The 12,760-nt window shown below is 37.0% G+C and overlaps 1 long non-coding RNA gene across 1 annotated transcript; it reads right to left on the minus strand.

Moving 5' to 3' along the window:
• Positions 1-96: 96 nt before the first annotated feature.
• On the minus strand, positions 97-2,972 carry LOC135417447 (uncharacterized). The gene is made up of 2 exons (XR_010432038.1): positions 2,510-2,972; positions 97-678 (listed from the first exon to the last, which is right to left on the minus strand). It is a non-coding gene; the product is annotated as an uncharacterized LOC135417447 (long non-coding RNA).
• Between the last annotated feature and the right edge of the window lie 9,788 nt (positions 2,973-12,760).

Consider the following 12,760-nt stretch of genomic DNA (forward strand, 5'->3'; position numbering starts at 1 on the left):
AAAAGGCCACTTAGGATTTTTGGTATTTATGAAACATTTTCAGTGCGGTAAAATTATCATTATTAAGGATAAAGGTCTGGAATGCTAATTGTTGGATTGATGATTCTTAACATTCATAAAACTAAGAAGACAATTTGCACTGGATAGGTCCTAGCAAAACCCTGCAAGAATCAGCTTAGGCTTCTCAGCACAGCTGAGTGAATGCAATTTAGTATTCTCCAGCAACCCTTCACACTTCCCAGGTTCTTTTCATCAGAGACTTGCCAAAGTGTTTTGAACTGCTTGGCTATTTCTGACTTAGATAAACATCCTGTAGGAAATTAGATTAATACTAGTTCACAATGGGAAACCTTTATAACCCTGTTTCATTATTACTACTCATACCATCATTCACATCATGAATAAAGATGGGGGGTATTGCTCCTGGAAATGCATTATGCTGCTAAAAGGCTGTGTTGTTTGAAGCTACTTTTGCCTTGATGGAAGGGAGGACATGGTGTCAAGGCAGGATGCCTGGAAGAGCTTCATATTTGCCAAAGTGAGCTGCTACAGGGAACTTCCAAAAAGCAAACAACCTCTCTGAAAGGTGCACAAACTGGTGCTGGTGATGGATCAGGTCCAAGGATGTCCTGGGCTTTGCCAGCGCGGAGTTCTCTTCAGCAAGGCATGCTTCACTCCCTGGAGAGTACAGGATGAACGGACATAATTAAGGATATAAGTTCAGGGCCAAAGGCAGTGTCACTCCTTACCCTCCCTCCTGAATTGGCAGCATGGGATGGCACAGGTCAAGAAATAGCCCATATTGCCTTAGACTAGAAATATCTTTTCTTTAGGGTCATTTATAGCATACCTGTCTCAGGTTAAAAATTTTCCCAGCCATTTGTTAGGGACAGATTAAGGAAGCTGAAGTTTAATCACAGGCTGACATTGCACTTCAACATGGTTTTTGCTGGATAGGTTTGCAAAGTGAAGAACACATGGTTAAAATTTATTTGGGACATTTCCCTACACAGTAAATTTACCAAAAGGAAATTCACTTCCATCAGAAGAGAGAAATCTTCTGTTTATGTCAAACTGTTTCAGTCATTTGGGCTATAATGAAGAACAGGTTATCCAGCTTTAACTGGATATGCACATCAGGGAGTAGATTTTAACTATTTAGCAGGAATTTGGTTACAGAAATCAGGGTTCTCATTGTCATTTCTGTGAAAAGCATTACTGATTAATCCTGTTGCAGCAGGAGTCACCAGGCAGTTTTGTTAACGACAGCCTTGAAGTCATTTTTTTCTGAGAGAAGGCAAAGTAGAGGTTTTGTCTGGAAAAAACACAGTATTGTTCTTTGTTCTCCTAAAGAGTGATCCTTTGAGAAAAGTTGTCAGATAGTTGAGAACTTGTTCTTTCATTTTATTCTCCATCTCTCAAGGCAGTTCCCAGGACAGAGTAGCTTTCTGGGAAGTGAACCGTGGCACATGGGCTAAAGTTTTCAGAAGACTGGGTTATGGCTTGCCTGCATATGACCTTTTCCTCTTACGAGATTGGTGTGGATATGTACAAAATAAGTTAAACTCAGACTATAGCCAGACTCTGCTTCACTGATTTCTCCTCCCTGAGAGCTACTCTCAGAGCCTCTAAGGGCAATTCCAAGCACTTAAATGTACATAACTTATTAGAATGACATTGAAAGTCTGGCCAATTAGTAAGACCATATATCCGAAATAAAATGTCCTATTCTGAAGATTTTTTTTTTGTACAGGCAATGGTTGAAAATGCTCTTGCTTTATCACACTCCAAGAAGGAAATTGTGCAGCAGGTTTGCACAGGTTTATTTGTACATAATTGATATTGTGTCTCATTGGCAAAGGTACAGAAGATTTACACTGGTTGGAAAGATTAGGGGAGAAGGCAGCAGTTCCCACTTCTGTAGTCAGAGCTGTTAAACTTAAAATTGAAGCTATATTCCCATAAACATGAAATATGAGGATGAGGAAGTGATTTAAATTTATGAATAGGGAATAATGTTCTCCCGCTCTAAAACTCTCTTAGCATTTGCTGCAGCTAATGATGGAATGGTTTGTGAATTTATTTTGTGACTAAAATATAGATTTAACCAATTCTGAGCTTTCAAAACATCAGAATGTTGACAGTAGTATTTAATTGTCAATTATAGCAATATATCCATAAAGAAAAAGTCATTAAACAGCAGTGAAATTTCAGATGATTTGAAAGTTATCTAAAAGTTTCTAAATTTAGCCCAATTAAATAATAGAACAGTGTAAAAAGTAGTGCTTTAAGGAGTCTGGAGGGGGGGGAAATTACACTAGTGATCTAGTAGCCTATGCTCTGTATAGATAAAGCTCTAAAGATTCAGAGACAAGAGAATTTAATTGAAGTCCATTAAAATCAATAGAGGAATAAAACCCAGACAGAAATAGCGCAGGAAGGAAAACATGCCAAGGGAGTTTGAGAGTACTGATTGTACCAGGGGAGTTTCAAAATATCGAGTGCTCACCTGCAATTTCCACAGAATTAATGAAAGCTGTTGATGATCAAGAACTGAGGAAGTCTTGGAAATCTGTCTGCTGCTAAATTTTGGCATGAAGCTCTAAGAACGTTATTCTGCTGACCTCACTTAGCCTGTGATTTCACCCCTGTCCCTCTGTTTTTCCTTCCTACGAGGTGGAGACTATAAATAAGTCATAATGCTGAATCACACTCTTTCTTCAGTGCAAGATTCTCTGATCTGCTGCATTTGCTTCATCTGAAAGGGCAAAGACAAGTGTTTATGTCTATCCTTAGGCTTGCAGCTAAGTCCCCTGTGAGCACCCAATATCTCTAAAAATATATTTGTCATCCAGAGAATACCTGTTTCCACCCTGTCCTCCTCTTCCTCGTGTCTATGAGGATCCTGAGCCTCACCAAGGTATAGGAACTATATACCAACCATGCTAACCTTCATGTTCTGAGTCCATGAGCCAGGCTTCAGCAGTGAAAGATTTTGCTCCTATTTGTTTTTTCCATCTGCTTTTTCAGCTTCAAGTGTCATTTTCAAGATTTTCTTCCTATCTATGGAAAATGTCATTTTTCCCATTCAGGGAAATACAGTTTTGAAGAACATTATTCTAAGTGTTGACACTTTAAGAAAACATTAACTAACATGAGATTTATAAGATATAATTAAATGAGATTTTATTGGTATACCTTAGAGGAAGTTTTCCCTTATTTTTCTGACTCCTATTTATTAAAATAACACAAAAGGAAGGAAAAAATCTACAGCATCCCCACATAGTCATCATTTGAATTTACAGTGCTCTGGTACCCAGTTGACCCATTAGTGATTATCACCACAAGTGCTTATTTCAGGAAGAGCATCATATTTGATTATAAACTGTGGAATACTTATGATTTTAATATGCTATATTGGCCAGATTAAGCAGTCCTTCCTCTTACATGGTAAGTGGTCTCATTTATTTCAGTATAGCACAAAATTAAGTTAAGGAACAAATAAAAGAGACAGTGTGTCAATTTAATAGTCAGGAGGTTGCACAGGCTGCACTACTCTTTCTGCTTCACTCAAGACAGGCTGCTGTGATCATTTTAACTCTGACTGGTTGATGATGATGCAAAATGCAGGCCAAATATTGTACACCTCACTCATGCCAGCAATCCCACTGAACCCTGGTGTTTATAGCAGTTTCTGCACTCCATCAACCAGATGTCATGAAATGAAGTAGGATAGTCAATTAATTTCTTTTAGTGCAGGACTGGCAAACTGAGGAGTGCACCAGTTGATATGCTGAATAGGGGGCTGGGAGGTTAGAAACGTGTCTGATACTGAACCTTTACATGCAGCTTAAGTAAAAATAATAATTAATCAATAGACAGCAAAATGTGTTTCTCAGAGGAATTTTTTCCAGTAAGAAATCAGCCTCTAAAATGGCTGTCGTAGGGAACAAAAAGAAGTTTTCCCATTTCATGTGAGATATTTGTATAAATTGGCCAATAAACAAAAGAAACAAGGTTATTTGGCCGACACCCTTTAAAGAAGTTTTAGGCCCATCAGGCATAGAGATGATGTGTTACTGTGACTATGAGTGCATCCTTGTCTCAGAATTTCCTTTGCTTTCATTTGATACACTAATTATTCCCTGTTTATGTTTAAGTAAATGATTCTTCTCAGCATTCACCGACTAAGTTCTTATTGGATAAACATAAACAAAATTTATGGATAACTCTAAGCCCAAGTCCTGGAACTGCTGAGAGGACCATCTTGAGATTTCAGCTTTCAATTCCTGACTTCTTAAAAAGTAAGTAACGGTGCTCAGTATATCAGCCTGATAGTGCCTCTGCACGTTAGCATTGGTTAGGTGATGTCCATAACTCTTCAAATGCTGAAACCCACACTAAAAACAAGTACTATCATGAGGCTTTTCTCCCTCAGTAAAAATATTTCCTTAAGTGGAGACCTATAAGCCTGTATCAAAAGAACTTGCCTAACTAAATAGCCATTTGCTCAATGCATTTTAGGGAGCAGAAGGGAAAAGAAAGGCACAAGTTGCAGTGTTCTAAACTGCTCATCTGGCTTTATTGCCTCTGCCATCTTATAAAACACAAGCTCAAAGGTGAGTGACATTGGATAAATTGACACAGGAACTGGTACCTATGTTTTAGTATTATTATTATTTTCTCATCCTGGAGAAGAGAATGCTGTGGGAAGACCTTATTGTGGCTTTTTAGTACTTACAGGGGGCTTATAAAAAAGGAGAAGGACTTGGGCAGATAGCGATAGGACAATAGGCAACAATTTTAAACTAGAAGAGAGATTTAGAATAGGTATTAGAAAGAAATTATTTCCTGTGAGGGTGGTGAGGCCCTGGCACAGGTTTCCCAGAGAAGTGCTGGCTGCCCCATCCCTGGAAGTGTTCAAGTCCAGGTTGGATGGGGCTTGGAGTGGAAGGTGTCCCTGCCCATGGCAGGAGGGTTGGAGGGAGATGAACATTAAGGTTCCTTCCAACCCAAAACATTCTGTGATTCTCTGCTTACCAGATTAAGCAATCTGGCATTTCAAAGTTATTAACAGGAGTGCAGTTTACTAACATATTTGTAAGTGCTCATTTTTAGATCTTTAGGCAAGGGTATAAAAATTAATATTTATAAAATAAAAATAATGAATATTTATGTTTTCATCTGTAGTATCTGGTAATCACAGGTTATCAATGCTTTTGGACAAATTTGGGCAAGAAACATTAGTGTGGACCTGACTCATGGGCGCTGCACTGGTGTAAGAAAGCTGTTCAAAAAACAAAACAAACAGGTATTTAAAAGAATCAAGCAGACAAACAAAACTGTGTTTTCACTTAGAAAAGGAACTTTAGAAAGGCAATAGGAAACAGGCACTGTGAGAATGTTTGCTCTTAGTAGATAGGCAGGCATTTTTAGAGAATATCCAGACTACAATGGCATTAAAATAAAAATGGAGCAACGAAATGAAAAGAACAAAATATTCCAAGAGCACTGGAGTACATGTTTTACATAATGAAGAATTCAAAGAAAAAGGAAGAAAATAATGAATTTTAAATAGTGTTTTCAGTAGTACCTATCCTTTAAGATACAGTGCCTGTTTCTTATTCCTTTTATAAAGACTTCATTTTAGGATTCTTTATAAAGAGCACAGCAATTAAAGTTATCAAACATACTGTGTAACTTCATTTCTTTGTTTTTCTTTCTTCCTTTTTCTTTCCTTTGTTTTTTTCTCTATTACTTCATTCTTTCTTTTTGTCTCTTCCTGTCTTTCTTCTCCCTCACATGTGCACTCTATCCCTTTTTCATAACTTTTTTCAGTGCTTCTTTTTTTTTAATTTTCATTATTTTTAGAAAAGTTTAACAAATATTTGAAGTGAATGATGACATCCTGAAAACATATGCAAAAAGAACTCTTGTTGATTTCTGTAATTTAACCAATTTCTAAAAGTGTGTTTGAGTTATAACTGTGAATAATTATATTTAAGGTCCAATTAGGTAACATGAGCCCAATGGAACAATATAGCTTCTTACCTGTTGAACTATATTTTTTTTAGACTCAAGAATGTGTCACAGGGGAATTAGTTATCAAAGGTCTTTAGCATCAGAATTCTGGCAACAAGATAAAATAGGAAATTATGCAGGTGAAAATCAGTTTTTTGTAGCTGAGCTCCATTTGCTGACACTGCAGACTCTGAAACAGAGTTTATGCTGGTGTCACTGTCAACACCACTGGCATTACACAGGAGATGTGCAATAATATAAACAAGCCACACTCAACCCCTTGCCAGCAATGATCACGATAATCATTTCAACATCACACACAGAGCATAAGGCCCCACAGCAAAAATCTGGGTAACTTTAAATCATTTTTCTTTAGAGTGTTTTAATTTGTTGCTCTCTCTCTCTCTCATTATAAGTATATTTTTTTTTTTTTAGATAATTTATGGCAGTTGGGAATGAAATTGCCCAATCTAGAAAAAGAAAAAAAATAAAGCAAGTAAAGCAGAAATTGTTGGTTTATTTTATCCGCGAACTTACCAAAACTATAAAATGGAAAAGAACTTTAAAATATCTATCACTGCCCAGTTTGGTTAAGCAAAACACAAGAAAACTGTGGATGGAAGAACTAAAACTGCTGTTGAATAATTTACAGTGTAAAGAAACACATGCACATCTCGCCTTTCTTGCTTTTCCACCTGATACCATGCTTTGTGAAAAAACACATCTTGCCAGACATATCTGAATGTCATCACACCCATAACATTTTCTATAGAAGACAACCTAAAATGCTGCAGCATTTCTCCATGAAGCAGTTTCTGTTTCTGCCATTATCAGGGCAGAGGAGTTTTTGACATACACACACACTAGTTCCTAACAACATTGCTGATCTTGTTAACTTAATAAATATCTGTGAGGCAATATGACACCTCCAAAATTATTAATGCCCATTGACAAAATTTCCACTTAAGCGAAAACTTAAAGATATTTTAAGAGGCTGATACAGAGAGCTTTTAAAAGGCATTGCTGATGATTAATTGTCCTCTATCATGGACTGCAGCTTCGAAGTCTTCCAAGCTGTTCATTTTCATGGAGATATATATTAGAGAAAAAATTAAAGAGTATAGATTGAGCATGAAGATTGTTGGATTGCAAATAGTAAACCAAACGTGAGTGTCTAAATAGACTAAATTATGGAGATTTTCAGGCTCACCTACAAGACTGTTTCTTCTATTACTAGTTCTAGCACTTCTAATAATTCAAGATTTAACTGGAAGGAAAATAAATCCTTTCCTTGAAAACAAACTTATTGAAGAATTAACATAAAATCGAGCTTAAATGTTTGTTTTTCAGCAAGATGCTTGGTACAATATATTTTAACTTGAAAAACATAACTGTATCTTACTCCACTGGGAAAAGACTTAAGAAAAAACTAAAATTTTATTGCTTTACTGTTTCCTTGGGAGGCCTCCTCTTTTCTGTTTCTTTTATGATATCCAAAGTCCCCAAAAGAGAATCACTTAGAAGATAAGAAAAAAATAGAAGCCATTTTCTTCCAGCTTCTGTGGACTACAATTTCATTAGGAGTTGCCTCTCCTTTTCACCCAGGCATCATTTTCACTCGGTTATCAATACTGACAATTTTACTTATTTAGGAAAGACATGATTGTTTTTGACAGGCCGTAGCTAAGGGTGCACTGAGTTGTGTGCAGCTCTCAGGCTCTCTGCTCTGATTCCTGTCCCAGAACATTAAATCTCTGTTTTCCAGCAGGTCAGATGCCGTCGTCTTCTCCTGAGGAGATCAATTTCCTCAGCGCTGGTAAATGAACGAATGGAGACACTGCTGTGTCAAAAATCGTTGTTGGATACTCGTAGTTCGCACTAACAAGAGGAAAGAAGCCAGTGAGTGATTCCCACAGTTAACCTTCACACGCACACAGATGGGCCTGAGCAAAAGAAAATGCCATGTAGAGCAAAGCCGTAAAGATGCATCAGAAAGACAAATGTTCCTGATGGAAAACGATCTTTCACCACCAGGTCATTGGTTCAAACACATTCAAAAACTGTGAGGATAAGAAAGGTTAAAGTACTGAAGCTACTGAGAGCCCAAGGCTTTAGAAGAGTTCCCTTGTCCTCTCTGTGTTCTTGAAAGGAAAAATAAATACGTAGCGATACCTAAGAGTACCTGGTAAAAATTTCAATGAAATGGGAATGTCCTTTTAAAACTACAGCAAAATAGAGCTAATACATTTCTTGTATGCTCAAGTAACTACTTCTAATGGTAAATACAGCCACATTGTCACAGAAATTAAGGGACATAAAAGTTGGGCGGGAATATGAACATTGCTTGTAATAACAATAAAATGTAGAAAGTGGTGATAATGATAAATAAAAATAATATGTGATATTGATGCATGTTTCAGAAGTTGATCTGAGAAGTGAAGGAGCAGTAGATGTACATCAAATAAACATTAGTGGTATAAACATAGTGTATATGGCAAGGTCACCCAGCCAGCACATCAATTGCACCTCACACTTGGGCACGGACTCTCCAAAATCTTCAAACCCCACTGGCACTTAAACTGGAGCAGAGGTGGCTACCAGAGATTGTCTATCAAAAATGCTAGCCTAAGAAATATTAAAATCTTTCAGATATGCCACTGAGCATACAGATGAAAAAACCCTGCACAGGTACCCATTTAAAATACTTTCTTTATAGGAAATCCTAGGGAATGAAAATATGGGGGGGTTTCAGGTTCTTTCTCTTCTACCCATTCAAAGTTTACACTATCTGCAACTTTCAAAATAGCTTTAGTTGTGGAGCAGCTTATAATACTGACTTTTCAGAAGACTGGGATTGTTTCATTTTATCTACTGCTATGACTGACTTTTAGTGAAATTATTACTGAAGCACGTTTATTATCTCAGAGAAATTTTCAGTGTGTCCTTGACTTGTGGGCTCCTTCCAGTTCAGAATATTTTGTGATTCTGTGATTCTCACAGCCTGGGTAATGCCTGTAAACTGCATTATTGTGGGCGGTGCAGGTCATGGCACATATCTTAAGAAGGAAATAAGATGCCAGAATATAGTTAAATATCTGAGCCTACATGACTGGGAAACAAGGATCATATTGACTTTTGTTTTGCTGCTTTTGGAAATTCTGCCTTTTATGGCATTTATAATTGTTTCCACCTAATTGTTTGGGAGAGGAATGAGAAATAATAATCCTCACATACCAGGCATTAATAAATTGATTCATGTACTTCTGGAAGACATACAGTTGACAGAAAATTAAACTGATATAGAGACCTGTGCATAAAATACTTCTTAAGCTCTTTTCTATTCCTAAAGTTAAACAATATGTGCTCTCAACATGCAACAATTGATTCCATGTTGAAAAATTATTAATTAGTACCTCTTTTTTTCCATTATCATGAGGTTTACATGTTGAATCTTGAGTTTTGATGCATGGCTTATTGGATAGCTGACAAAACCCAGCATGGCAATTAGCATAGACAAGTGTGAGGGAGCAGAATCAAGCTTTCTTGGCAGCACAGTGATTGTTACGCCCCAACTGATCCATTTTCTTGTTTGCTTGCAAAAACAACTGCACCATTTCCTCATGCTGAGTCTCAGTCAGAATTCAGGAGCAAATGAGGAGAAGCCATTGACAAGTTCTTTCCAGCACAGAAAGTTAACTTAATTTGCTAGTAGATTGTTTTTTGTGCAACAGCACCATGACATGGTGAGCTTTCTTCTGTGACCTAAATTGTTTTCACCAAGTCTTACACTCCCATTTGCTTCACTTTCCTTAATGGTTCAGTTACCAAATGAGAGAGAGGAAAATACTCTCATATCTCTTTAAAATTCCAGGAATAATTAACCTCTAAAATAAACTTTTGCTCTACTTTTGGAGGAATCATTAAGCAATAATGGAAACAATAGACTTTTTAATTAAACTTCACTGGGAAGGCAATTCTGGTATTTTGCTGAGGTTGTCAGATGCTCTGATAGCATTCCTTAGTTTTGCTGGCATTTTACTATTTTTTCTCCCTGACCCTCACTGAACTCTAGCTTTATTTTGGGAATCTCAACATTGATAAAGATGTTCCCAGCACACTAAATTTTCATCTCTCTTGCAGATGTTTTCTGGCTGCCAGTGTCACCTTGTGCACTCCAAGCGTGTGTTGCTCACTGCCTTTCTTACCTGAAAGGATCAGGTTGCAGAGAAGGAAAGACCCATTCTTTAAATTTGGTCATTTGTTCTCTGGTTGTATTCTCCCATGAACCACCCAAAGCTCTGACTTCTCCAGGAGCAAGCCAGATTTTTGAAGGTATTTCCATTCTGTTACAAAGGGATGGCCCCTTGAAATTTGAACCACCATTACTGACCACTTTAACCTCTCTGAAGGGACTGGCAGGTAAAAAAATAGTGCTTTGAGGGAATCAACCTATGAAGGAGCTGCTGGGGTAAACCAGGAGAAGAAACACCAACATCAAGAACTCTAGATTTTTTCTCCTTTTGAATAGTCTGTATAAGAGCAAAGAAAAAGCAAAGAGTGAAAAATAGATGAAAGAGGTGAAGCGGTAAATTAAGATGTCAGAAGCAATGGAGCACAATGAGCTTGGGAAGTCTGTGCTAAACAAGTGTAATGCTGGAAATGTGTGAAAGAAATTCTCAAGGGAAGGACACGCACACAGAAGAGTGGCCAGAGGTGGGTCTATATTTAGAGGTTAGTGGGGGTGTTAAGACATCAGTGGGTTTTCAAAGTCTCAGCCAAAAATGGGAATTGGGAGCTGAAACAAGAGCAGCTGATACATACTCTCCAAAGGGAAAATAAAGAGAATTTACCTTCCATAGTGCATTTGAGTGCAGCAGAAAGAAAATCTGCTGCCAAACCATGTCGTGTTCCAGCCATCTGCAAATAAACAATGATGAAGGTACTAATATAAGTCTCTGTTACTGGCAGAGCTCTCCTGAAAGTGCTACTGATGCTTTTTTGAAGTCTTGGGTAGGCAAGTCCAGAGGCAAAGCCAGAAACAAAGGAGATAGCACGGACACAGTGCAAAAATTCGACCTTCACCCCCAGTCTGGTAAAAGAGTGTAAGAAAAAGCCTTATAAACTCCACGTGGAGAAGTTAAAACCTAGATTATCCAGGTATATCAAAATACTATCAAAAAGGACCTTAAGAAGATGCTAAAAATTTTATTAGGAGGTTATTTTGAAAAGGGAGTTATATGTAATCAGTAAATGTCTGGATGTGAAGAGAGCTTCAGCAGAGAAAAATCCAAAGGAAAAGGCTATTTACTGTATTATGAAGACTAGTCCTTTAAGATCAATGTCTATTTTGGTTGTCATATCTTTGTGTGGAGTTATCCAAAAATTTCAGTTGCAACTTGTCCTTTGTACCCATGATAAAAATTAAAAATAAACTTGTTTTATCCTCTTCTACCAGCTGTTTGCAGAATGGCATTCAATTCTGATATAATAAATGAAAAATATATAAATGATACGGTTGGGGTTTTTTTAAAATTTCACTTAATTAAAAATAATTTGTTACTTGAAGATTAAAGTTCTCAAGCACCAGGAGCTTAAATGTCTGACCAGGTGATTTTAATGGGAGTCACACTGGACCACTGCCAGGCATTGCATGAAAAATATCCTCCTAAGTGTCTTCATTAAAATTATGAAAACAGTGCAGTTCATCTAAATCTAAAAAACGTATCCCTAAGTAATCTTGCCGTGACTTTTCATTATGGTGCATTAGTTTAAAGCACACATTGAACCCAGGCCAAATCAATAATTGTTTTAAAAAGGAAGAATGGTAAGTTTTGTGAAAGTCTAGAGCTGTCAGCATCTGTACATGTCTTTTTTTCCAATAACATGCATTGCAATAATAGAATTTCTACCCTCAGCTGTGTCCCTGAGAAAACGGTTGGCATTTTTTATAGGCACAAAAACAAGCCTGATAAAGAATGCCTTACATAAAGTCTGTAAATCCAACTGAGGGCCACAACTGTATGAGGGTCATTTGAATAACAGAATAAATAGGTGACCATTTTGTGACTGACCGGCTCATTTCTCAAGTCATGTAGTTTGAGAAGTGCCGAGTTTTCCCTTCTAAATCTTCCATCATCAAGAGCATAACTAGCAGATCTAATCCTCCCAGGAGTTAATTATCTTTGAGTTCAGCAAAATGTTCAAGATTCCCTATTTTAATCTTTTGTCTACTATATGAGCTTTTAGAATGGGTTTGAGGGGGTATAAGAGAAGATTTTACATTGTGTGTTTTTACCTTATTTTAAAATTTTATTTTTATGCCTTTTCCAATAATAATAATAAATATTAACATTGTGTTAATGCTTAATTAAATTATTTACATTAAATATATATTAAATATCTAAATGAGTTCTAGTCTGCACTACACCTGAAGCCTTCAGGACTATTGCTGTTTAACAGTCATTTATACTGGGGAATTCTTGAAAGAGAATTCAATTTTTCTTCCTAATTTCTCACTCTCACATTTTCTGCTTTCAAACTCACTCTGTGGCCTTTGGGGGGAATATTCTCCTTTCTGGACATACGTGTTACAGTACTGTGGCCATGGAAACTGGAGTCCCAAAGAGGCAAGAAAAACAGAACAGGAGTTTTTGCCTCCTCCAAGACTCAGCACTTAATCCCAAATCATCTTCTGCACTTTCCTTCTCTTCCAGATAATTGTTTGTTTCAAACTATTTAT

This window comes from Pseudopipra pipra, chromosome 7, assembly GCF_036250125.1.
Source record: "Pseudopipra pipra isolate bDixPip1 chromosome 7, bDixPip1.hap1, whole genome shotgun sequence".
Lineage (NCBI taxonomy): Eukaryota > Metazoa > Chordata > Aves > Passeriformes > Pipridae > Pseudopipra > Pseudopipra pipra.